This window comes from Melitaea cinxia, chromosome 15, assembly GCF_905220565.1.
Source record: "Melitaea cinxia chromosome 15, ilMelCinx1.1, whole genome shotgun sequence".
Lineage (NCBI taxonomy): Eukaryota > Metazoa > Arthropoda > Insecta > Lepidoptera > Nymphalidae > Melitaea > Melitaea cinxia.
Window position 1 is genome coordinate 7110519 of NC_059408.1, and position 24600 is coordinate 7135118.

Sequence of the window (24600 nt, forward strand, 5' to 3'; positions counted from 1 at the left end):
TGACATACAGGTGAACTATTTCATATCATCATAGTAAGATTACATAGTTAAGATCAGAAACGATTAAAACTATGAAGTTAAACTTTAATATAATAAACTGAATATTTTTAATAGTTTCCAATAATTAATATAATAAAATAAACAATTACTGCCACGAAGACCTAAAAGAAGAACTATATTACCATGTTTTAAAAAGACGAATTTTTGATTAGGGCTGATTGTTCGTGTGTATGTACATTTACTTTTAAAAGTGTAACGCATAATTGTGACTTTTTATGTTTCTGTAAAGTCAATGGTGTATCGTCGGTTTTTGCCGCCCGGGACCCACTGAAAATTTGCCGCCCCATTATTTAATTTTCTTTTACAAATTTTATCTGGGCTATTTCTAATTAAGATTATCTACCGTTTTCGAGAAAAACCCGTTGGCCTTGAATACCTTGTTCAGCACAGATGGAATTTATGGTGACTATTGGCACGTTTCTTTTTCCTACTGGGATGTCTAGTCTCTATTAAAATTCAGCGCCGTCGAAATTTTTGTTATTAAAAATATTAAAAATCTCTACTTACAAATTTGCCTCCAGCAGGCAATTTAATTTGCGACGCTCCTACTGACCTCTTAAACTCGATAGCTTGCGCAAAATAATGTTCTTTTGGTTAAATTAGTTAAATACGTTTTACTGCACTTATCTACTGTTTCAAAATACAAACAATATCTCTATTAATTTGGCGTTGCGTTTAGCGCTTAGCTTTTCTTGACTTTAAGTAGATCATAAATAGTTTATTCCCGATTTAAGCAAAAAAAAGCCCTTATCCGAGACATTGGTCGCTTGTGTGCATAGACCTATATATAAGTATATATCTAAGTTTGGTTAAATGTTACCCAAATTTTCTTTTCACTGGAACGTATATTGCTATGATTTGTATTATTCTATTGATATGTATTTTTTAACGATCCACACTCTGTTTTCTGAAAATTAGAATTTAAAATGTACATTAACCTGAAGTAAGTCTGATGTCAAGTCTTTTTTATCTTCTGTTTTATATTGCTTCGATACACTTGATACTATCGCTTTTTGCTTCAAAATACTTGAAATTCTCTAGTCGATAGTCTATTGAAATAAATAAAATTGGAGTGTCTGTTTGTAATATTAAAATAACCGCTTTTTACTAAATGTTTATGGATGTATACACGGTGCATATACCAAAATAACTTTTTTTTTAAATTTTGGTCTGTCTGTCTGTATGTCTGCCTGTGTGTTTGTTCTAGCTAATATCTGAAACGGCTTGACCGATTTTGACGGGACTTTCACTGGCAGATAGCTGTTGTAATAAAGAGTAACTGAAGCTAATAGAAATATATATATTTCATAACTTTGCGATCTGAAAAATAACATTTTTGTTAAGTTCCACGCGGATGAAGTCGCGGGCACAGCTAGTTTAGTTATAAAACCCTTACGGAGTGAGTCGTAAATATTGGCTACAGCGGACAAATCTACCATCAGGAAGCCTCAATTTGAACGTTCACTTTATTTGTATTTTAAATAATTGTATTTGCTCGCTAACGTAAAAAAAATACTTCAATTATATCGACTTCAGTAATACAACGTAGGTAGACGAAAAAATAGTCAAGTAAATACGCGTTATCAAAGATTACTCAAAAAGTTGTAATCAGTTATCGATGAAATTTAAATGTAACCACATGATAAACATCAGTTTTCGATTAAATTAAAAATCATCAAAATCGTTACACCCAGTAAGAAGTTATGCGGCATAATACAACGTAGGTCGACGAAAAAATAGTCAAGAAAAAACGCATTATAAGATATAACTCGAAAAGTAGTAGTTAGATCTCAAATAAATTTAAATGGGACTAAATGACACACCAGCTTTCGATTAAAAAAAATAATCGAAATCGGTCCACCCATTAAAAGTTCAGAAGTAACATACAAAAAAAAAATACAGACGAACTGAAAACCTCCTCCTTTTTTGGAAGTCGGTTAAAAATTCATTCTACACTATAACCATTACCACCGTTTCTAATTTTCCTTAATTCAAATGTATTCCAGCTGCTTCTCGTCGCTTTACAAACTTAAATAATCAGCTTTGATCGGTTCCAAAGTCTTAAGAAATTGGAAACAAGAATCTCTTTAACTCTTACATGTGACTTTTTTAGCTGATAAACGTATCAGATTTACTGTCTTAATGTTTTTTCATTTCCCGAATTCACTCATTAATTTATGCCAGCATTGCGTCGAGCTTAACAAAGAAAAACGTAATTTCCTGTATTCCATGATGAGTCGACAAGCTTCTGTACATGGTTCAGCAGCTGCAGTTGCAACTAAATTCATTAATGAGCACAACAAGACACAATGACAGCGAAAGGTGCTTGGTGTTTATTATTTTATGACTGTCATCGACAGCCTTTAATATTTATGCCCAATTTTTCTAATTCCGAATAAAGGAGAGAAACTTTTTTCAGCTCCTAATTAATCTCTCTCTTTCTCTCTCTAAGCACGTCAAAGAAGTATTAAAACGCTATTAAATTGTTTTTAAAATTCATCGTCTCTAAAGTACCTATATTTTATAGAGCGTGTAATAATAATAATTTCTATTATAATATTTATTCGTATGTAATGTTTTTATTATTTCTGTAAGAAAAAAAAATGACGACGCGTTGGTGCAGCGGTCACAGCACTGGTTTGTGGCTGTTGCGCTGGTTGTTGCGGGTTCGATCCCTGCACATGGCAAACATTTGTATTGGCCATACAAATGTTTGCCGTGGTCTGGGTGATTGTGCAGTCCTTGTTTGGGTCTGCCCACCGTGGCTCGGAGAGCACGTTAAGCCGTCGATCCCGGTTGTTATCATGTACACCTGATAGCGATCGTTACTCATAGTAGCAAATATAAAAATAAGACTGGTCTTTCTTTGGTCTGGTTTTAGCCGCACCCTAAAATTTGCGCCCTTAGCTCCAACCCTACTCATTCTACAGGTAAATCCGCTACTGCTAGGACTACTTGTATTTCGACAGTTAGCTGTGTTATTCATGATTAGATTTATTAGATCTTTGGCTAACGAGCTGAAGAGCTTTACTGACAAAAAATATTTATAATTTCTTACAAAAAATTTTGAAACACAGAACAGTTTTAGTCAAATTGCCTGTAAATAAAAGTATAGTAATTTCTTCTAGACAACTAAAAAATAGCATAGCTCATAACGTGAAGCTTATTTACTAGTAATTTGAATGAAAACCCCTGGCCGTTTTTATCTAGCTGTAGCTCAGTTAAGCGTTACGTTAAACCGTCGGTCCCGGTTGTTATCATAAATACCTGATAGCGACCGTTACTCATAGTCGGAAACATATCCGCCAACTCAACGCCAATTTACTGAGGTAGGATACAGCAGGAAATTTCCTGCTCAAAATATGGAGCAGCCCAACTGACCAACTGATCACAGCTAAATAACACTGTTTTCAAGCAGTTTTGTGTTCCTGTTGGTGAGTAAGGTAACCAGAGCTTATGGAGGGAATTGGGGATTGGGTCGGCAACGCGCTTTCGATGCTTCTGGTGTTGCAGGCGCCTATAAGCTACGGTAATCGCTTACCATCAGGTGAGCCGTATGCTTATTTGCCGATCTAGTGACATAAAAAAAACCCGCAGTGGAGCAGCGTGGAGCATTAAGCTCCAATCCTTCTCCTCCATGGAGAAAGAGGCCTGTGTAAAATAGTAGGTTGTTACAGGCTGAATGCGATACACAATAAAATACACGATATTTTTAGGTAGGACTCTAGGTAGTAGTACTCTAGGTAGGGGGACTCTGATAAACCCTCATTACAATTCATCAAAGGGTTTTGGTAATATTATTTAATGAGGTTGGCAGGAGAACCTAATAAGGGGATTGCGTTATTTGCCGTATATTTAACCAAATAACTGCTTAAAATACATCGTGATTAATGGACGACCCTTTGCCTTCCTTCACGATTTTACGATCATAGAAAATAAATATAAAACAATCGTTACTATACAATTGCGACGGTAATTTTATTAAAACATTTTTGATAGAAGTCAGTGAAACGCACAGGTTATTCGATATTCTAACGGAAGTTAAAATTAGAATTCATAAAAAGCCCTCGGTTAATCTAATTATATAAACAGCCCACATGTTAAAATTGTCTGAATCTTGGATATTTAGTGTCATCATTTTCATCTTATGTTATTAACACAAAAATTTTTAATGTTTGAATATTATTATCATTATATTAAAAAATTTAATGTGGTAAAGTATTGTAATTTGTACTATAAATAAAAATTGAAATATACCATTACTAGCTGCCCGGACAGACTTCGTTCTGTCAAAAGTTAATAGTAAAAATAGATTTTTTTAAGTATTAAAACCTTCGATGAGCGTTATGAAACATACAAAAAAATAAATAAGCCGAATTGGTCGAACCATTCTCGAGTTATGCGCTTAGCAACATTCATTTTTATTTATATAGACTAGGAATACATTTCGATTTAGTGAAATAAAAATTTATTAATAAAAATAAATTATTTATTAAACAAGAAAAATCTCTCTTTGGGTTGGAGTTTCTATGAATATTGCAAAATAATATACGTGACTATTTTTTATACTCTTGTAATGTATGAACTCTGAAACTATTGCTTACTGCAATTTCTATGCAAATTATAAGACAAATAATAAATATAATTCTATGAATTACAGGATTTTAACAATGAAAATATATATCGAACTCAAAGCTATTAAAATGGAAAGGGATATTAAATGAAGCATTATAAAGATCCTGTTGAGATAAACTGTTGTAAAGATATTATGTAGAGTTAATATGTAGAGAAGAGACACCAAACGCTTAGAATTTTAGACCAACAAAACAAATATTGTAAGTTTGGTTATTGTAATTATTTATTGATGTTTTATCATTTATTTGTCACTATGTATAAAAAATAATAATTATATAATTTAAAGTCTGTACAACTATCGATATTTAAAAAGAATATTCCGATTAATTATCTTAAACTGCTAGCGACATCTCGCATGCAGTGGCAAAACTACGTTAAGTTTATTGAGTAATCGATGTCGCGCAATTTAAAAGTTGAGGTCTAAGTAATAAAAAATAAATAGTGATATACTTATTTATTATAGTTTTAGGTGCTTTTAAATAGTTTAATATTTTTACATGAAACTTAACTTTCAATTTCTAACTAGCCTTTAGTTGGTAGTTAGTGATGTTAACATACCAAAAATAAAGTAATAAAAGTACCTAAAATAGGTACCTAAGTTTATTTAGTAAAACAAACACAATTCGTTAATTTCTAATTTACTTTTAAAAGAATATAAATAATATATTACCCACAATTTGTAATTTGTTGGTTGAAGAATTAGGATCTTCAATAGAAAACTTGTAAATAGTTTAGATATACCTATACCTGAATAGGCAAGAAATATGGATTGGAATGCACTGTTCTAAAAATTAATAAATAAATAACATTTATCTTACATTTAGCTGCTGTCCTTTTATAACGTTTAAACTACTTAAAATCGATTGAGTCATCCAGAAACTTTTCCCAAATTAACCCGTATAAAATGAGTATTAAATGACGTAAATTTGTTGCGCATTCATTCATATTCACAACGCGGCGTTTTTATTTATACCTTATACCGCTTATCGGAGCATCATGCCGGGCTTATACACTCTGTTTAGTTACCATACGGGCTGCAAGGTAGCTAGTCGCGTCGGATCGCCCGCCGGCGGTGTCGTGTGCCGCCGACTCTGTGACCTTGACTCCGCAGTACGCTGTTCAATGGCCGCGATGCCAAGACGAGTCGCGACATCATCCCATCCCTAGTACTTTAAGTTAACACTGACAAAACTATACCTAAACGGGAAACAACGAATACATACAGGTGGCGGCTTAATCGCGCTTGTCAAAATGATGTGACATACGAACATAACCTCTCAATTGTGTTTTATTATTTTCGATCTGAAAATGAATACTTGGAAAATGAGGAAGCCGTATCGACGCTGTCCCGGTGAGATTTACTTTCTAATTCTTACTATCAACCGGTCTTAAAGTTTAAGGTTATGTCATTTATATCATACATGTAGTGTTTCGTCAGCCGGCTTCACACTGGATAGTGGATACACTGCAGTCTACTCATTTACATTAAGGCAGACAAAGCAGCGATCTCTGTACGGAATCTAAAAATAACTCGCACAGCAATGGCGCGGCGGTTACGTTAATCAGCGTTTTACTTAAGTTAGTTCCCTTTTACTGTAGTGTTCGAGATAGGTACGCTTTATTTACTGTGTACGTTAATGGTCTTACTAGAATAATGACTATCGTGAACCAATTTTATGTTGTTGTTATAGTCGATCCTTTTTACATATTAGTCATAATATTAATTTAATAACTTATATTAACTTAATTGTCATCAGCTTGTATTGGAACGTTTTGCAAATTATCAGATTAAAAAATTGTAAAATAAATCTAAGCATATTTGTTACTATTTATCAGTCTATGATATAATATTTTTCTATATCAATATGCGTATTTTAAAGCAAATGTTTACCAACTAATCTTAGAAATTGCAAATACAATTTGAATAAATTAGACATGAAACAAAAAATATCTGCGGCTTAAGTTAACTGCGTGGAGTTATTTTGACACATATGTTTTGTTTTTTAGTCACTCTATAATTTGTTTTGCCTTTATAGTTGGCTATGTCCTCAGTATAACTACATAATTAAAAAATTGTTTTTAGAAATCTACTCTCATTATCGTTCGTTTTTAGTTACGGCGCAGCGTGACAAATGTGTATCGTTGTCCGATATTATTCTTCTCATAATATTCTAATTGAATCCTTATCATGAGTTTTTTTTCTTAATACTCGTAATTACTTAGAAATTAGCCTTTAATTTATTTTGTTGGAATCGACTTTGATTTCAAAATTAAGACTAAAATATACATGTTTTTACGTCTAGCCTCATTAATTTGTCATATCTAACGTGACAGATACGTTTCTATATTATACTAGCTGACTCCGGAAACGTTCTTTTGCCATAAATGTATTAACCCCCTTAATCCCTCCACCCTAATATATAACTTAGGGGTGTGAAAAATAGATGTTGTCCGATTCTCAGACATACCCGATGTGCACACAAAATTTTATAAAAATCGGTCAAGCCGATTCAGAGGAGTAGTGTCAACTAACATTGTGACACGAGTATTTTATTTATATAGAGATTTACGACTAACGAATCACACATTTGTATATACTTTTTAAATATTAGTGTCAATTAAATACATTTCTTAATTCACTTCAAGGTGTTTTGACTAATAGTAGATTTTTTACACATATTTATTTCGTATTTATAATCGCTACCTAATGCTACTGATGCATTATAAATATTTTAGGTATTTATTTATAATTGTACAATTAGCGTTGGGTTATTATAATTGTGTTTGCTAGCAAAAGAAAAAAACGACTTCAATTACATCGATAAGTAATACAACGTAAGTAGCCGAAAAATTAACAAACGCACTAGTCGCCACTACGATTTTCGAAGGTTCCCCTCGATTTCTCTGGGATGCCATCATCCGATCCTGTTTTCCTTATTAATGTACCAACCACCTTTGGGATATCTCCGTGCCAACAAAAAAAGAATCAGCAAAATCGGTTCATAAACGACGAAGTTATCCGAGAACACACAAAAAATGTATATACGGTCGAATTGAGAAACTCCCTCCTTTTTGAAGTCGGTTAAAAATGTCGTCAATTTACAATTACCTATATTAGATATTTTTTCAAGCTAAATAATATCAGTAATAAAACCCCATGCCGTTGAATTAGTGTTATTTTTGTTAAATTATTAAAAAATGTCCTTTTTATTTCCACTTCTGAAAGCAAAATATTAAAAATAATGTAAAAAATATTTTATTATTTTTATTCAAACCCTTATAAATTAACTGGTATTTTTTTATTCATTTCATCATCATCATCATCATCTTCATCATTTCAGCCTAATCGTAGTCCACTGCTAGACATAGGCCTCCACAAGTTCGTGCCAAAAATGGCGCGAACTCATGTGTTTTGCTCATAGTCACCACGCTGGGCAGGCGGGTTGGTGACTGCAGGGCTGGCTTCGTTGCACCGAAGACGCTGCTGCCCGTCTTCTGCCTGTGCATTTCAATGCCAGTAGTTGGATGGTTATTCCGCTATCGATCGGCTTTTTAAGTTCCAAGGTGGTAGTGCAATTGTGTTATCCCTTAGTTGCCTCTTACGACACCCACGGGAAGAGACGGGTTGGCTATATTATTTACTGCCGTAACGACACAGTTTTATTCATTTAAAAAATTAAAACTAGAAAATTTCATGTTCTATCTAAATGGTGAAAATTTTGACAGAGTTAGCTGGCATTTTATATTTATAGTGAAAAGTTGAAAAAAAATTTTTTTTTATTCTAGCATCTTCGTAATTATTTACAACATTTAAAGAGAGACAAAAAAGTTTCGTACATTTAGGCTTTAAAATAACAAGGCCCCCATAGAAAATGATGTCTCTTATTTCACCACTTATTACGTAATTTTTTTCAAAATATTTAAATTGAGTTAGTTTTAATCAAGTCGAAGCTGAAAGTAAATCTTCATGCTTCTTACTTCAAAAATTAGAAAAACAACATTCAATTTTCCATTTTCCTAATATTTCACTCCCTAAGGGTAAATAACTATTTTGACAAAATTGCAAACCTTTTAATACTTTAGATTGACACAATGATGAGACAGACTAACTCGGTGAGTCAGAAAATGTTATTTATGTTATGAGTGTAAAACATAATTCGAATCCTTATGTTAAATCATACAAAGTCAGGTCAAAAACTAGTAATAAAAAAATAAATCATATAAATTCCAAACATGCTGATGTGATTTCGTTTTTACAAAACTTAAAGCAAATCGGCGACTATAAAAGTATTCAACCTTGAATTACTTAATTTACATTGAATACCTACTTGTTGTTAATAGTAAAACTTATTTTAAGTATTTATTTAAAGTCTCACATTTGAATACACATTTTTAAGACTACCATCAAACCCTATCTACGGCTGGGACCATTTATTGATCGACAAATAATGAAACGTAGGTAGACGAAAAAATAGTGAAGCAAAAAATGCGTTATCAAAGAATTTTTTTCTAAAAATAGTCATTTGATATCAATCACATTCAAATGGGACTACAAGACAAGCATTAGCTTTCGATTAAAACATCATCAAAATCGGTACATCCAGTGAAAAGTTATGCGGTATAATACAATGTATTACGACGACGAAATAGTCAAGTATATTACACAGTCTAATATATATACGATTATATACGACGATACGATATATACGAGTTTGGTATATTGTTCCTGTACATATTGACATTGTAATGTTTATTTGACGAAACATTTATTATCACATCTACTTACTGTAGTTTTTAAATACTTTTTGTATATAATTTATTTTAACTGACTTCCAAAAAGGAGAAAGTTCTCATTCGATATTTTTTTATGTACGTTATCTCAGAACTTTTTACTGGGTTGACTGATTTTTTTTATCGAAAGGTGGTGCGTGTCATGTGGTCCCATTCAAATATAATTGAGATCTAACAAGTACTTTTCAAGTTATATCTAATAATGCGTATTTACTTGATTCTTTTTTCGTCGACCTACGTTGTGTATACCACATAACTGTTCACTAGATATACTGATTTTATTATTTCTTGTTTAAGTTAAAGTAGCATTATAGACGTCTGCAACACCAGTAGCATTGCAAGCGCGTTGCCGACCCTATCCCCAATTCCCCCCAGGGGCTCTGGTTACCTTACTCACCAATAGGAACACAACACTGCTTGAAAACAGTATTATTTAGCTGTGATCTTCTGTAAGGTCGAGGTACTCGAGGTCCTAAGTCGGGCTGCTCCATATTTTGAGCAGGAAACCTGCTGTGTCCCTATATCAGTTAACGTTGTATTACTTATCGATGTAATTGAAGGCGGTTTTTTTTTGCTTGCGACCAAACACAATTATGATTAATTTATTTTTTAGAAATCCAGAAGAATGTACAATGTAACATATTTTTCTTAAAAAAAATCCAATATTAAAGATCATTCTTACCGTGGATCACAGTTATATTATAGTTATATTAGATTTTAATGTAACATAATTATTTTCATTACTAAAATTTAATAATTATATATTATTTAATTTATTTAAACGGTTTCTTGAACAAGACATTCGTAGACTCTATTAAAATATAGAGCTCCGCAAAATGAAAATAAAAAACATGGTAAATAGCCCGTTTCAAATAATTACACATTTTACTATTACATATCTATGGAATTATGTAGAATAGTGTGAAAAAAATTAAAATACTCTTATTCTTCAATAGTAGGAGTTAATTTTTAAAAGTAGCTAAGTACACGTTTCCACAATTTGATCTTTGACAACTTATAACGTATAGGTACTTGTTTGTAATACTATTTTTATTAAAATAACGATCTTAAACAGTCCAGTCGTTCCCGAGTTTTTGGCGTAGCAACGCATTGAGCGATTTATTTATATACTTTATAGATAATATGACGAAGCAAATTAATATTGCACACAAACAATGCATTACTGAAATAAAATATAATAATCTCGTGGACGTTTCAGAAGCGCCGAATATTTCTATGACGTAAAGATAAAACCATTGGCGTATCGATCTGCGCGATAGGTAATAAATAATTTGCTATCATTAATTTTATTTGATTTTTATAACGCTCTTAGTTTTAAATACATTTTTATTAATTATAATCAAGATTAAGACTTATATTTCTTCTATTCATACTCGTGTGAATTATTTACCGCTTAAAACTTAACAGTAAAAAATGATGAATATATTAATATAATGTATTTGATTGTAAGTTGTCAGTGCTGTGTGGCTACGGCACTAAAGAATTTAGCCACCCCCTCTCTTCCCATGGGTGTCGTAAGAGACGACTAAGGGATAACAAGGTTCCACAACCACCTTGGAACTTAAGAAGCCGACCGATGGCGGGATAACCATCCAACTGCTGGCTTTGAAATACACAGGCCGAAGACGGGCAGCAGCGTCTTCGGTGTGACAAAGCCAGTACTGCGGTCACCAACCCCCCTGCCCAGCGTGGTGACTATGGGCAAAACACATGAGTTCACGTTATTTTTGGCGTAAACTTGTGGAGGCCTATGTCCAGCAGTGGACTGTATAGGCTGTAGTGATGATTTGATTGTAAAAGTTATGAACAGTTAGGGCCGGTTTCACCAGTTTTGGATAAAGTTTATCCAGCACATAAGTTACGAATAGACTTACAGCAGGAAGTAAAATGGGCCATTAGTACCTGTTTTTCCTCAACTAATAAATTATTACTTTTAGATTGGTATTTGTGAAGAGAAATATGTCATAAATATAGCGGAAATCTAGCTGCTGCTGTGGATGCGGCTTTACTTTATCTCCTGTAGGGAGACCCATAAGAATAAACATTGTTTTAGAAAAAAAAAAGGCTGTAAAGACCATAAGTTCCCCCGAGCGAGAATTGGCCACGAAACCGTCTTTGTTAATGGTACTTACGTATCAAATCATGCAGAAAAATGTGTGTATAGTGTTTTTTTTTATATAATATTCATTGTAATTAATTATTTCATAAAATTATATACGTATATTTTAGAGGTCGGGTGCAACAAGTTTAGCTTTTCAGTCGTAATAAAAAAAGCGAATAAAAACTTAAACCTGAATGTCAAATAGGTATTTATTAAAACGATCATTCGATTCCAACCTACTAGTTTGAATAAACAAAAAAATGAAGGATATTGGTAACGCACTTGCAGTTATAAGTTATCATTACGAGCTAAAATATTCTGTTTAAGTATTATTAGTACCTGGGTGACCCGAGCTTGGCTAGGTGTTTTTAGTCAATTGTGTTTCTTGAAAATCATATTTAAATACTAATTACATATTGATATTATATGAATAATATTTTTCAATTTTACCGACATAATAATAAAAAATATGAACTGTTTATTTAAATAAAAAATCACGAGTGCAATTAGAAAAAAAAGGAAAAAATAATCGATCTGGAGTCATGGGATTTGAACGGTGGTCTTATATAAGAGTATATACAAGAAATGCTCGTTTAATAGTATTAGATTTATATATAGTTTACACTGAATTTAGTACATGGACAATTTCCAAGTTTCGTTTATTATTTCTATTTCTTTTATTATTTTTTCGTTATTCGAGTATATTTCTAGTACAAAATAGCATTTAACGTTTTTCCTATTTATATATTCATACTGAGCGTTAACAACCATTAAAATTGTTTATGCTCCATTTATTCGTATTATCTCAGGTCAAACACATCTATGCATCTCTTTTTCTATCTATTTCAAGGCGGTATCGTTACAAATATTTATATATCCACTAGCTACCTACGTGACGGTTTTATCCGCTTTATACTTTTCTTTCTATTTTTATTATTTTCCCATGGGAACTCTTGGCTAAATATAGCCTATTTGGCAATTAGGATTTACAGATTTACTCATTAGCTCATCACAATCATCACAGTCATCGCAATCGGTGAAAACGTAATCGCTTCAGTTGTTTTAGTCTGAAGATTAATTTTTATTATATATTTAAGTTTTATTATTTTATTTACATTTAATAAATTATAAGCAGTCTGACTCAAATACAAAAAAGAGGTCAGCAATAGAACCTTACACTAACTAACTATGTAATAATAAGTTGTGTAGGTACAAGTAGGTAAAAGTAAGTAAGTAGTAAGTTGTGTGTAAAAGCTATTTCATATTGCTATCCTACTGTACATACATTGTTTAATAAATAAGTAAATAAAAAAGACACTAAAATTTTTAAAAAATACGATCCGACATTTTAATGATTTGTTTAATTGAAACATTTCAATAATAAGACAAAATATTCCCAAATGCCAACGTTAATATCTTAATTTTATTAAATCTGTTAATTTGATATCATTAATGTAGGTTAATGGTTTCCGCAATGCTTGAAGACAAAAGTCTTCGAGCAATGCGTCCTGCCTGTGTTAACAAACGGAGCCGAGACGCGAACACTGACGAAGGAGCTGGTCCACAAGTTTAAAGTCGCTCAACGTGCAATGGAACGGGCTATGCTTGGGGTTTCTCTCAAAGATAGAAATGAGACTATCCGCGAGAAAAAGAAAGTAAACGACATAGCCCACAGAATTAGCAAGTTGAAGTGGCAGTGGGCTGGTCATCTGTATCGCAGGACCGATGGCCGTTGGAGTAGACGGATCCTGGAGTGGAGACCGCGTCTTGGCAAACGCAGTGTGGGACGTCCTCCGGCCCGTTGGACCGACGATCTACGTAAGATTGCCGGTGTAGGCTGTATGAGGATTACGGAAAACCGGGATGTCTGGCGCTAACTTGGGGAGGCCTATGTTCAGCAGTGGACTGCCATAGGCTGAAGTGATGATGATGATGATGAGTGATGAATGTAGGTTAAGTGATGAACTGAATTGAAATTGTATATTTTTTTTCTATTCTAGTACACATTCATTCAAAACTAAATGAATCTATAAATTGAACGAGTTTTCTAAATGAAATTGCAGGCTTCTGTAAAACTGTTTTCATTAAAACTTATGTTTTTAAACTGTTATGTTTTAAGATAAACTTTTTTCTACAAACCTTGAATTATACATAAAAAACACTAAAAAGCTAGTTCCAGCAGCTATACGTAATACATTCATTTCAAAATTTTAACGTTCCCTGTTGAAAGATAAAACTAGATTACACTCAAGGTTGTTAAAAAAATAGCTTAACAAAAATGTTTTTCGAATGGCGTTAATGCGTGCCTCTATTTCAATTTTATTGTAACGCCTGATTTATTGCTTAACTTTGAAGATATTTTATGTGTTCCGGTACTTACAGGTTTTTTATCTATATTATCTGAATACTTTTGATTATTTTAAGAGGTACTAGAAAATTCCACTTACTCTATATTTTTTTTACATTTAGTAACCAAATTAGCTATATGACCAACATAGCTAATGAATTATATTGCTAAGACTATTGTTTATCCGTCATTCCACCACGCATTAATATACTTTATTAACATATCAAACAAAACATATACATACACACGGTCGTCTGTTCCGAAAGTAGACAACTTTATACCTTTGTTCTAGGCAACAACTGACTCATATACAGGGCTGGCAGTCATATACAGGGCAGTCTCTACTGCACCGAAACTTGAGGAAGGAATCAAACCTTGGAGCAATCGTGCAGTAGGTCTCAATCGTGCTAACGGGCCATGTTGCTAACTGATATTAATTAATCTTTAATAATATACATAAACTCAATTTTTCCCGTTAAAAAAATTACAGCTTTTAATTTTTTTCTCATTATACCTTTAGTCTGTTAAGATTTTATTATAAAAAAAAAAAATAGTAAAAAAATAATTCCGCTCACTTTTCACTATGGGTTCCTTTTTCAAATAACCTAATTGTATCCAATCAATAGCTTCAGATTCGTCGGCATGAATAATGCAACTATGCAAAAAATGTATGTAACAGCACACGTGATCCGATTAAAATATCAGTTGTTCGAGGTACCAGTGCGTATTGAATGATAAACAAGAGAATTGTATATTATATAAATTTATTATAATGACGATTAGGAAATGGCGAATGTTATATGAATTGAATTCTCCTGCGTTTAAGCCAAATTAGGACATATATGTCTCTTTAACATATATATCGGCCCAATAAAGCCAGTTGTTATTTAAAAAAAAAACCTGATTATTATTCTCTCTTTTCTCCAACCTTTCTCTGAGATCGGGTAGCGGGGCGTTATAAAACTGTTTCAGTTCTGGGCAATAATGGCTTAACAAATTTGGCAAATGTTAATTTTTTCAATAGAGAATTAGTATTCATATTAGAAAGACGATCTCTTCTTTTGGATATACGTTGTTAAATTTGTTGCTTAAAATGATTAAAAATTTCATTACCTTCGATTACATATTTATAAAATGGACCTGCCAAGAATACAATATGAGTAGTCTATTTTAAGTGGAGGATGATGCAAAAAAGGCCTATGTAAATTACTGTGAGAAAAAAAAAACATTTAAATGGTTACTAGTACGAAAACGATTACACGATTTAGCCTGTAAAATCCCACTACTGAACAAAGGTATTTTTCTCCATATAGGAGAAGGATCGAAGCTTCATCCATCACGCTACTCTACTGCCGGTTGGAGGGATATATACCATACTATGAGTAACGATCGCTATCAGGTTTATCTTAACAACCGGGACCCACAGCTAAAATTGCTCTCCGAGGTACGGTAAGGAGTCTCATAAGGACTGACTAACATCCAAACTGGAAACAAATATTTGTACAAATCCATCTTTAGTAGGAATCGAAACCGCAAACCGCCGGTGTTTAGGTGCCTACTCGGCAGACGTGACACTACACCTGAGCGGTTGTCAGTAGGAAAACATAAATATGATTAACTATTAGATAGATCGGTCACCAACCCGCCTGCCCAGCGTGGTGACTATGGGCAAAACACACGAGTTTACGCCATTTTTGGCGTGAACTTGTGGAGGCCAATGTCCAGTAGTGGACTGCGAAAGGCTGCTGTAATGATGATGATTAGATAGATCGTGTTTTTGTATAATCCAGGCCGTTATAAATGTATCGTTATTATTTCGTATCAAAGGATCACGTACCTGCAATTTCTCAATTTGTATCCATTACGAAGCGTAAAATACACGACCTTCTATCGTCCTGATTCAATGTAATATTGCAAAACACTAGTGTGAGTTAAATTTAAATACACAATGAACATATGTTTTGTATACCTAGCAGGTGGAGTTATAATGGCGATAGTGCTGTCAAGAAGCATTAGCTTGTTACATTTGTAAGATGTTTGGTACTAAATTGTGAAAAAAGTGGTACAACAGTGGACGTTAGTTACCTTCGTACTGATTTTTAACCGATTTCAAAAAAGGAGGAGTTTACTCAATTCGACCGTATAAATATTTTTTATATATGTTCGCGGATAACTTCGTCCTTTATGTACCGATTTTGATGATTCTTTTTTTGTTGGAAAGGAGATATAAAAAACCAGGATCTAATGATGGCATCAGAAAACAATCAAGGGGAACCTTCGGAAATCGTAGTGGCGACTAGTGCGTTTGTTAAATTTTTTCGTTTACCTGCGTTGTATTACTTGTCGATGTAATTGAAGTCGGTTTTTTTTTTCGTTTGCTAGCAAACACAATTATTTAGATGTTCTCCTATGAGTAATAATTTTCTGGTTGTATACCAAAGAAACGTATTTGTAAGAAAATACTTACATAATTATTAAAACTTTATGAACATTCATCGTTGAATGTGATAAGAACGAGACTGAAAGCCTTGTAACGATGGTTTAATTATATGCAAATCTGACGGCTTTTTCCCTAAATATATATATTAGTCATTAATTTAATCGATCATTTCAATTAATCGTTAAATATAATTGTCCAATAAAGGTGGAGTACAGAATCGGCGGAATTCGCGAATACAATTAAAGACATAATTGTATTCGCGGAAACAAAGTCTCAGTTGTTAAATGCGAAATAAATATATTTTCTTTGTTTTTGATTTTGAGCTCTATCAAGTTATTTATTTCATTGAAAATTATAGAATATTGGACGAGATGTTTCGAGCCAACTAGCGTACGCTAGAACAATCAACGAAATCATTTTTGTCTATATGTTTGTTTATGTAGCCAATATTTTACTTTCAACAAAACCTTGTATTGAGTAAAAATAATCATACAAACATAAGTAATTATTTTATCAATTTTGATTAAAGAAATAGAGGAATATGATTAGGTATGTTTTTAAAATATTATTTCATTTTTTTAAACATAAATAATGTGATATAATAAATATTTATCAGATAAGATTGACGTACGAACCACAGTACGGCCTATGTTAAATAATATTCTAAATAAATCTCTTGAAAACTTCCGGAAATCGAGTTTAATCATTTTATGCAACACTAACATAATAAATGGTAAACCCTTTGATTATATTATTATGAATACATAACAATAAACTTTGATTATAATTCGTATCAATCGCAAATAAATTAGCACCTAAAGATAAGATTGTTAAATCAGTAATTTTATGTAATTTTTGTTGACAAGTCCTATCAGGTAGTAGAACAGCTGAAGATAAATAACATTATAACTTAACCCTGCAGTCAACTATTCACAGATGTCCTCGTAACTTAAGAAAGATTATTATATATATATTCTATAATCAGGTGCAACCCATCTTCGACGGTTCGTTATATTTTATATGTTATCGTTTATAATTTAATATTTAGATAAACAATAAATATCGCTTGCTATTTTTATACGTATTATCATTACTTTATTTTTATTTTATTTATCAAAATATGCAAATGACAATTTCAATGTCATTCAAGGTTTTTAAAGTGGGATGATTACAAACAAAGATCTTGTAGAGGCTGTTATTTAATTGACCGATTATAATTTAATTTATAAAGAATCTGGTATTTTATAAAATGAGATCAAGTAGTACCTATGTAAGTAAGATTTTTATACTTAAAAATCTTAAACACGTGTCACTTGAAGGAAGCAGTTTGAGAAGATTTTACTGATAAGATAAATGCAATAAAAATCTTTATTGTACACTCTGCAATCTTTTTTTAATGTAGGTACTTGATAGTGTGTATATAGTTAACACTATCAACATCCTAAAATAAATATCATTAAAGATGTATGCAGTAACACTTGTATTTAACGTTATGAAGATTTCTTTGTTATAAAATTTTAACTGTATAAATATAATATAAATATATTTAACATACTTCTTATTAACTCTTCTTTTTATAAAAAGAGTACCTTAATACTTATGTCTTAGATAAAAGCAGAATGATATCTATTTTTATGTAATAAATAGTACATATATAAATAAATATTTATTACACCCGATCGCTGCGTGGGAATCAAAGTTGCTATGGGGCACAAAGCAAGGCACAGGAAGATTTCAAATCAATTAGTAAGTTTTATAAAGGTCCTCCTGTCTGTAAAACAATATTCTAACCACTCAATAACATTGACATATTGAATTGATGTTGCATCGTAGTAGACTTTCGTCTTTTAACGTCGTGGTTAGTATTTGTATGATCATGTACAATTTCCTAACTTCTGTCCTGAACTAAATAACACTTATTTTTTGCATATAGGTACATTAAATAAAGTAGAAATTTGTTTCAACGCTTCTTCAATTCGATTCCGAATCTTTCGATTCGATTACGAAAAATATTTTTGGAATACTGATATTCAATAGGATATGTTATAGGCTGCAAAAATCAAAATATCACTTATTGACGAAATAAAATTACCATAAGTGACAGAAATAAAACTTAACTTTGACTAAACAATGAAAAAAAAAACTAAAGAAAACAAAAGACTGATTATCTTAATGATATCGGGAAATGGTCCTTGTAACAAATGAACACGCAGCGATTATCACGAAGTTTGATGATTTCACGGCCAGCTCCAGCTTCTATAATTAGTACATTGACAAAATTGAGTCTTTTGAAAAGCTAAATTTTTCAGAATGTTTTAAAAGTTGACAGCAGCCCGTTTTAACCTAATTTTTAAAAAAATAATATTGACACAGACGAAAAAGGAATGTCTATTTCACTATTGATCCCAAATAATTATTAAATTGTAAAAGCTACGCTGCTAAATTGGTACTGTTCTAGTAGATATTATTAACAAATAAAATAATTTAAAAGGAAAATAACATCTTTGGCTATCAATAATCAATTCGAACCGATCCTAGCAAATCCATAAAATCTAACATTCTATTTTTTAAAGTAGAAATATAAAAAAAATAAAATGTTTGTGTCACGAAATTTAAAAAAGTCGTTGAAGGTTACTTAACACATTTTTAAATAAAAGTAGGACATCCATTAAAAATGTCGTGTTTAAAGGATGGTTCACTCTATTAACATATTCAAAAGTAATGTGCCCCATTAGTGTGACTGGAGTAACTTGAACACCTAATATGTAGTAGATATTCGAAAAATGAAACTAATTAATTCTAATACTTAGTATTTGACTACATTATTTGAGGATTTTGGTTTTCTGACCATATTTGCATACTGGATTATATTTATTTATTTCAGAATATTTTAAACGAGTCTTAATATCAATTAAATCAAGTGACATTAACTTTCTGGGGCCATTTCAAATTTCAAAACGTTCTTCTAAGATATCGTTGTAGTATTTGTAAATTAACTTTTGAGTCCTTGGATTGCGTTATGCATTGCAATTAGCCGACTCGGCATACCTATAAGTAATATGCATTTTGACCGAAATAACTTCGAGATGTAAGTCTACACTAAGAAGATTCCGCAATGCGTGAAAACAAAAGTCTTTGAGCAATGCGTCTTGCCTCTGTTGACATACGGAGCTGAGATGTGGACACTGAAGAAGGGACTGGTCCACAAGTTTAAAGTCGCTGAAGATGCAGTTTTACGGAATATGCTTGGGATTTTTCTCAAAGCTAGGAAATGAGACTATCCGCGAGAGAACGAAAGTAAACCGACATAGCCCACCGACTTAGCAAGTTGAAGTGACAGTGGACTGGTCACAGGATCTGTGGCCTGGAGCAGACGTATCCTGGAGTAGAGACCGCGTGTTGGCAAACGCAGGAGCGATGATCCACGTGAGATTGCCCGTATAAGCTGGATGAGGATTGCAGAAAACCGGGACTCGGCGTGAACTTGGGGAGGGTTTGTCTAGCAGTGGATTGCAATAGGCTGAACTGACTGACTGACTGACTGAAACAGTACAGTAACCATAATATAATATATAAAATTCTCGTGTCTCGGTGTTTGTAGTTAAACTCCTCCGAAACGGCTTGACTGATTCTCATGAAATTTTGTGTGCATATTGGGTAGGTCTGAGAATCGAACAACATCTATTTTTGATCCCCCTAAATGTTAAGGGTAGTCCACCCCTAATGATTTTAGATAATTTTTTTTTTTTTTTTATGTTACAACATTAAAAAATACATACAACACTCTACGATCAACCCCTATTTTTAAATAGCATTTAGCGGCAAGACAACGTTTGCGGGGTCAGCTATCTATATAATCGTCTTTCATAAGTCTAAAACAATTTCCCAAATTCTCTTAGGATCATGATTTCAATACGATTTAGTCCTCAACGGAGCAAAGCTTACACACAAATATATCAATATGTAATGTGTTGAGAACAACAATATAGCATGCTACTTAAACGATTAAAAAATATGAACTGTCTTTTTGTACTATGTTTTTAATATTATTTATAACTAGCAGTGCACGCGACTTCGTCCGCGTGTAATGTAATAAAAAGTTATTGTTAAGTTCGCAGAGTTACGAAATAAAAAAATTTCTAAAATAAAAGTAACATCCCGTCAAAATCGGTCTAGCAGTTTCAGAGATTAGGCGGAACAAACCGACAGACAGTCAGACAGACAGACAAAAATTGTAAAAACTGTTATTTTGGTATATGTACCGTGTACATCCATATGCATTTAGTAAAAAGCGGTTATTTTAATATTACATACAGACACTCCAATGTTATTTATTTGTGTAGATTATTTTTTCTTAGTAGGTACTGAAAATATTTGCTATTGATAAATTACTCGTATAAATGACGTGGCTATTTTTAAATTTCTCTTGTACGATTTTATTTCATTGATACGTTGGATTGAAAATTGAGAAGTGTACCAATATATTATTGAGCGACATAATGTTTGTAACAAAAATTAAATTAAAATAATTTAATTCTTTTTTTTACTAAACTAGGTCGTCAAACAAGCACCTGATGGTGAACGATTACCGCAGCTTATAGACACCTGTAACACCAAAATCCCCAATTCAAGTTTCACAAAGTTGAACAATACCAAACGAACGCTACAATTACCTGTACTATGACTATAATCAAGCGCCTAGTAACAGACCTTATCAATATTCAATTTCCAACAACGATTAGAATCGCGTCCTGTGATGTTACGCAAGGTAAATCATTGGACCATGCCAACTTTGTTACGGATTGTAATTTACATTCAATCGTTGAATTCGCAAAACTCGATATTATTATGTACCCTATAGCAGTGAAAAACCTTCATAAATATAAATGAACCTTCTCTTGTACAATCGACAAACTTACAATTAGCATAGTTCGTGCAATTATGAACTTTACAATTCATGAATTAAATACTACAGTGAATGAAATCTAAGTGCACATTAAGTATTTGTGTCGACGGTAATCGCGAATAATGACAATGCAATTGAGTTCTATTGGAACTTTTTGTAGAATATAAACTCGTAATAATTAATTATATGTATTAATCATCGCAAATTTTATAATCACTTACAGATTTTTTTATTATATGTAATATTATCTGCAGTGTCGACAGAGACTAATTCATTCATTCATTCAGATTAATAGCATCCAATATTGCTAAATTAACACAGATAATTTCGCCAATGTCACGTAGAATGGAGAACCCACAGAGAAGATTAATGGCAAAGACTTATCTTGGTTTTGTGACGTATCACAAACCTTAGAGTTTACTTTGGGTATGCGACTACCAAAACTTTGACATTTGAATTGATATTCAGAAACTGTTTATTTTTTTAGCACTATACTACTGTTTTACCGGTTCTTATTGAAACTGTATTGGTTAATAATAGGTAAGTGGTAGGTAGACCACGATAGCTTCGTGTGGTTAGGAACGGGTTAATAACTTGAATCTACCCCTAGATTCTGTTTAAAATACTAATAATACTCGTATTTAATGGAATTGTGATGAAACAAAACTTGGGTATGTAAAGTACGACGTAAAGTATAACTGAATATTACATGTGATGACCACAGACAACGATCGACTACTGATGGTTAGATCTAAATTTAGAAACGTATGATTTCTTCGTGGCACAAATCGTGACGAATTGATAAATGTAATAAATTGGAACACGGTAGAAATCGGATCGACCTCCAGTTATCATGAACGTCGATAGCGAATTAGAGGCAAGCATCTGAACTAGTTCTAATCTGGTTCATGTATTAAATTGGTTACGGTGAATCCTGACAATATATATATATTGTTGTAATTCATATAAATTATAGTTAAACAATAAAGCGGATCCTCATACAAGAAACCTGTTTAGGCGCTTCCAGCTCGTCTAAAATGTTCCCCCAGTTTTTAATATTATTTGGTTAATGTTCGAGTTCAACTCATATTTAGCAGGTGCTTTACTTTTTTACGGAATCTGGTAGTAAAACCAGGCGTAATTTTATTACATACTGTTTTAAATAACAATTCTTTTTATTATAAATTTGTTGCCGTAGTAGTATTTATATATTTTTTTTATATATATTTTTCTTTTTAAATACTAGAGTAGGAAAAAGGAAGAAAAGCTATTTTATTTTTTATTACATTCGACAATCTTAAACCAAAGCGTAAATAGAGAGATCTGATGCTTCCACAACATAATATGAGGTTTGAGTTAAATCTTACAAAGAAGACCCCTCTCGATGGTAAAGAAACAACTTTGTCTTTTGGCCTCATTTGATTAATCATAAATCTTGGATCTAGCTGGGTCATGGTTCTCCTTATTTCCGCTCGTCTGTCACTGGGCTATATGAATTGAAACGTTATGGATAAACACTTGAAATTTTCACGGATAGTAATAAGAGGTATATGATTGCGTGCGAAGAATTTTTTTGGCTTCGTAAATTGTATGTTTGGAACCCCTACAAGCTTTAGTAAGACAGATTTATGCCTAACTCACACTTGTCTAGTACAATGGGTAGTCTTATCAGGTTACTTTGGCTTTTCCTTCCAGATAAAGTAAATAAAAAAATACCAATAATAATACTAGAACTCGAAGGGTACGCAATGTATGGCATTAAGTATGTTAGTAAGTGTGTTACAATTGACAGAATAGTAGTGTCCGACCGAAACCGGTTTTTCACCGAAACCGAAACTCACGTGGTCAATGTACCTAGTGTATCTACACAGTTACATGAGTTATTTGCTTTCACATATATGTATACAGTTAAATTTGGATTTCTACTGCCAACGACTAATAAGAGCCAGCAAAATATTGAAAAAACCGGCTGGAATTGATGAGCCGATACAGAGTGATCTTTCATTATAACCAAGTCAAACCACGCCATTCTTAGCCACAAACCGAAAATTGACAGAGCTTGGTTGGAAAGTAATCATACAGTCCTGATTTTCAGAATTACTTTGGTAGTGTTAGGTTAACATCAAAAGAGGACTGTCAAAACTGTTTGTTGTATTTTTTTGATACAAATTCTAAGATTGCTACAAAAATGGGATTATGTTTTACCAGATGTCTAAAAATTTAATTTATCTCTATAAATAAACGTAAAGAAATCGTAACGAAGTTGTTTTGTGAATACCATGTTTTTTTTATTTTTTTGGTAAATAGAAAGTACAAGCCGACATCACACAATATCCTCGAAAGAAAGAGGAATTCAATGAAAGATAGTAAGTTTGTAGACTAGGCAATTTTTTTTATATCACTAGGTCGGCAAACAAGCGTACGGCTCACCTGATGGTAAGCGATTACCGTACATAATAATACACCTGCAACACCAGAAGCATCGCAAGCGCGTTGCCGACCCAATCCCCAATCCCTCCCAAGAGCTCTGGTCACCTTACTCACCAACAGGAACACAATACTGCTTGAAAACAGTATTATTTACCTGTGATCTTCTGTAAGGTCGAGGTACTACCCCAGTCGGGCTGCTCCAGATTTTGAGCAGGAAATTCCTGCTGTACCCTATCTCAGTTAATGCAAATGCAGAAGTTAAATGTATAATAACTTCAAAATAACTTTAAGTCTGTCACAGCTAATATATAACAAAGAAGTTAAAGTAAAGACTTATTCTTTAAAGTAAACTTTTAAAAAATATACATTCAATTACAGGTACGATACTTAATCATGTACTATAATTTTTACAATCTCTTCGCTAATCACTAAGTCAAAGACATTATTCCTAAAAACTGAGTTTTAGTTTGGCCGAAATTTCGGCCGTTTACAGACCGAAACCCAAACTAAACTGGTGGAAACTGAAACCGAAATTTTGGTAGGTCCTTACAGAAAAGTCAATATTGTCTCAGAATTGATGCCATTAGATATTTATAACAGACTACGAGTAACTGTGCCTGTGACTTTGAAAATGGAAATGCTGGAATTTAACAAAACAAGTTATTTTGCAGATTGCAGAGTTATAAAATAAATTTGTAAAATAAAAGTAACCTAAGTCACTCCTTATTATACAGCTATCTGCCAATGAAATTCCCGTCAAAATCGGTCCAGCAATTTCAGATATTAGCCGGAACAACAAGGCAATCCAATTTTATTTATTTGTATAGATTGTTTTATATCAAAAGTGATTACGCCTCTTTTTAACGTTA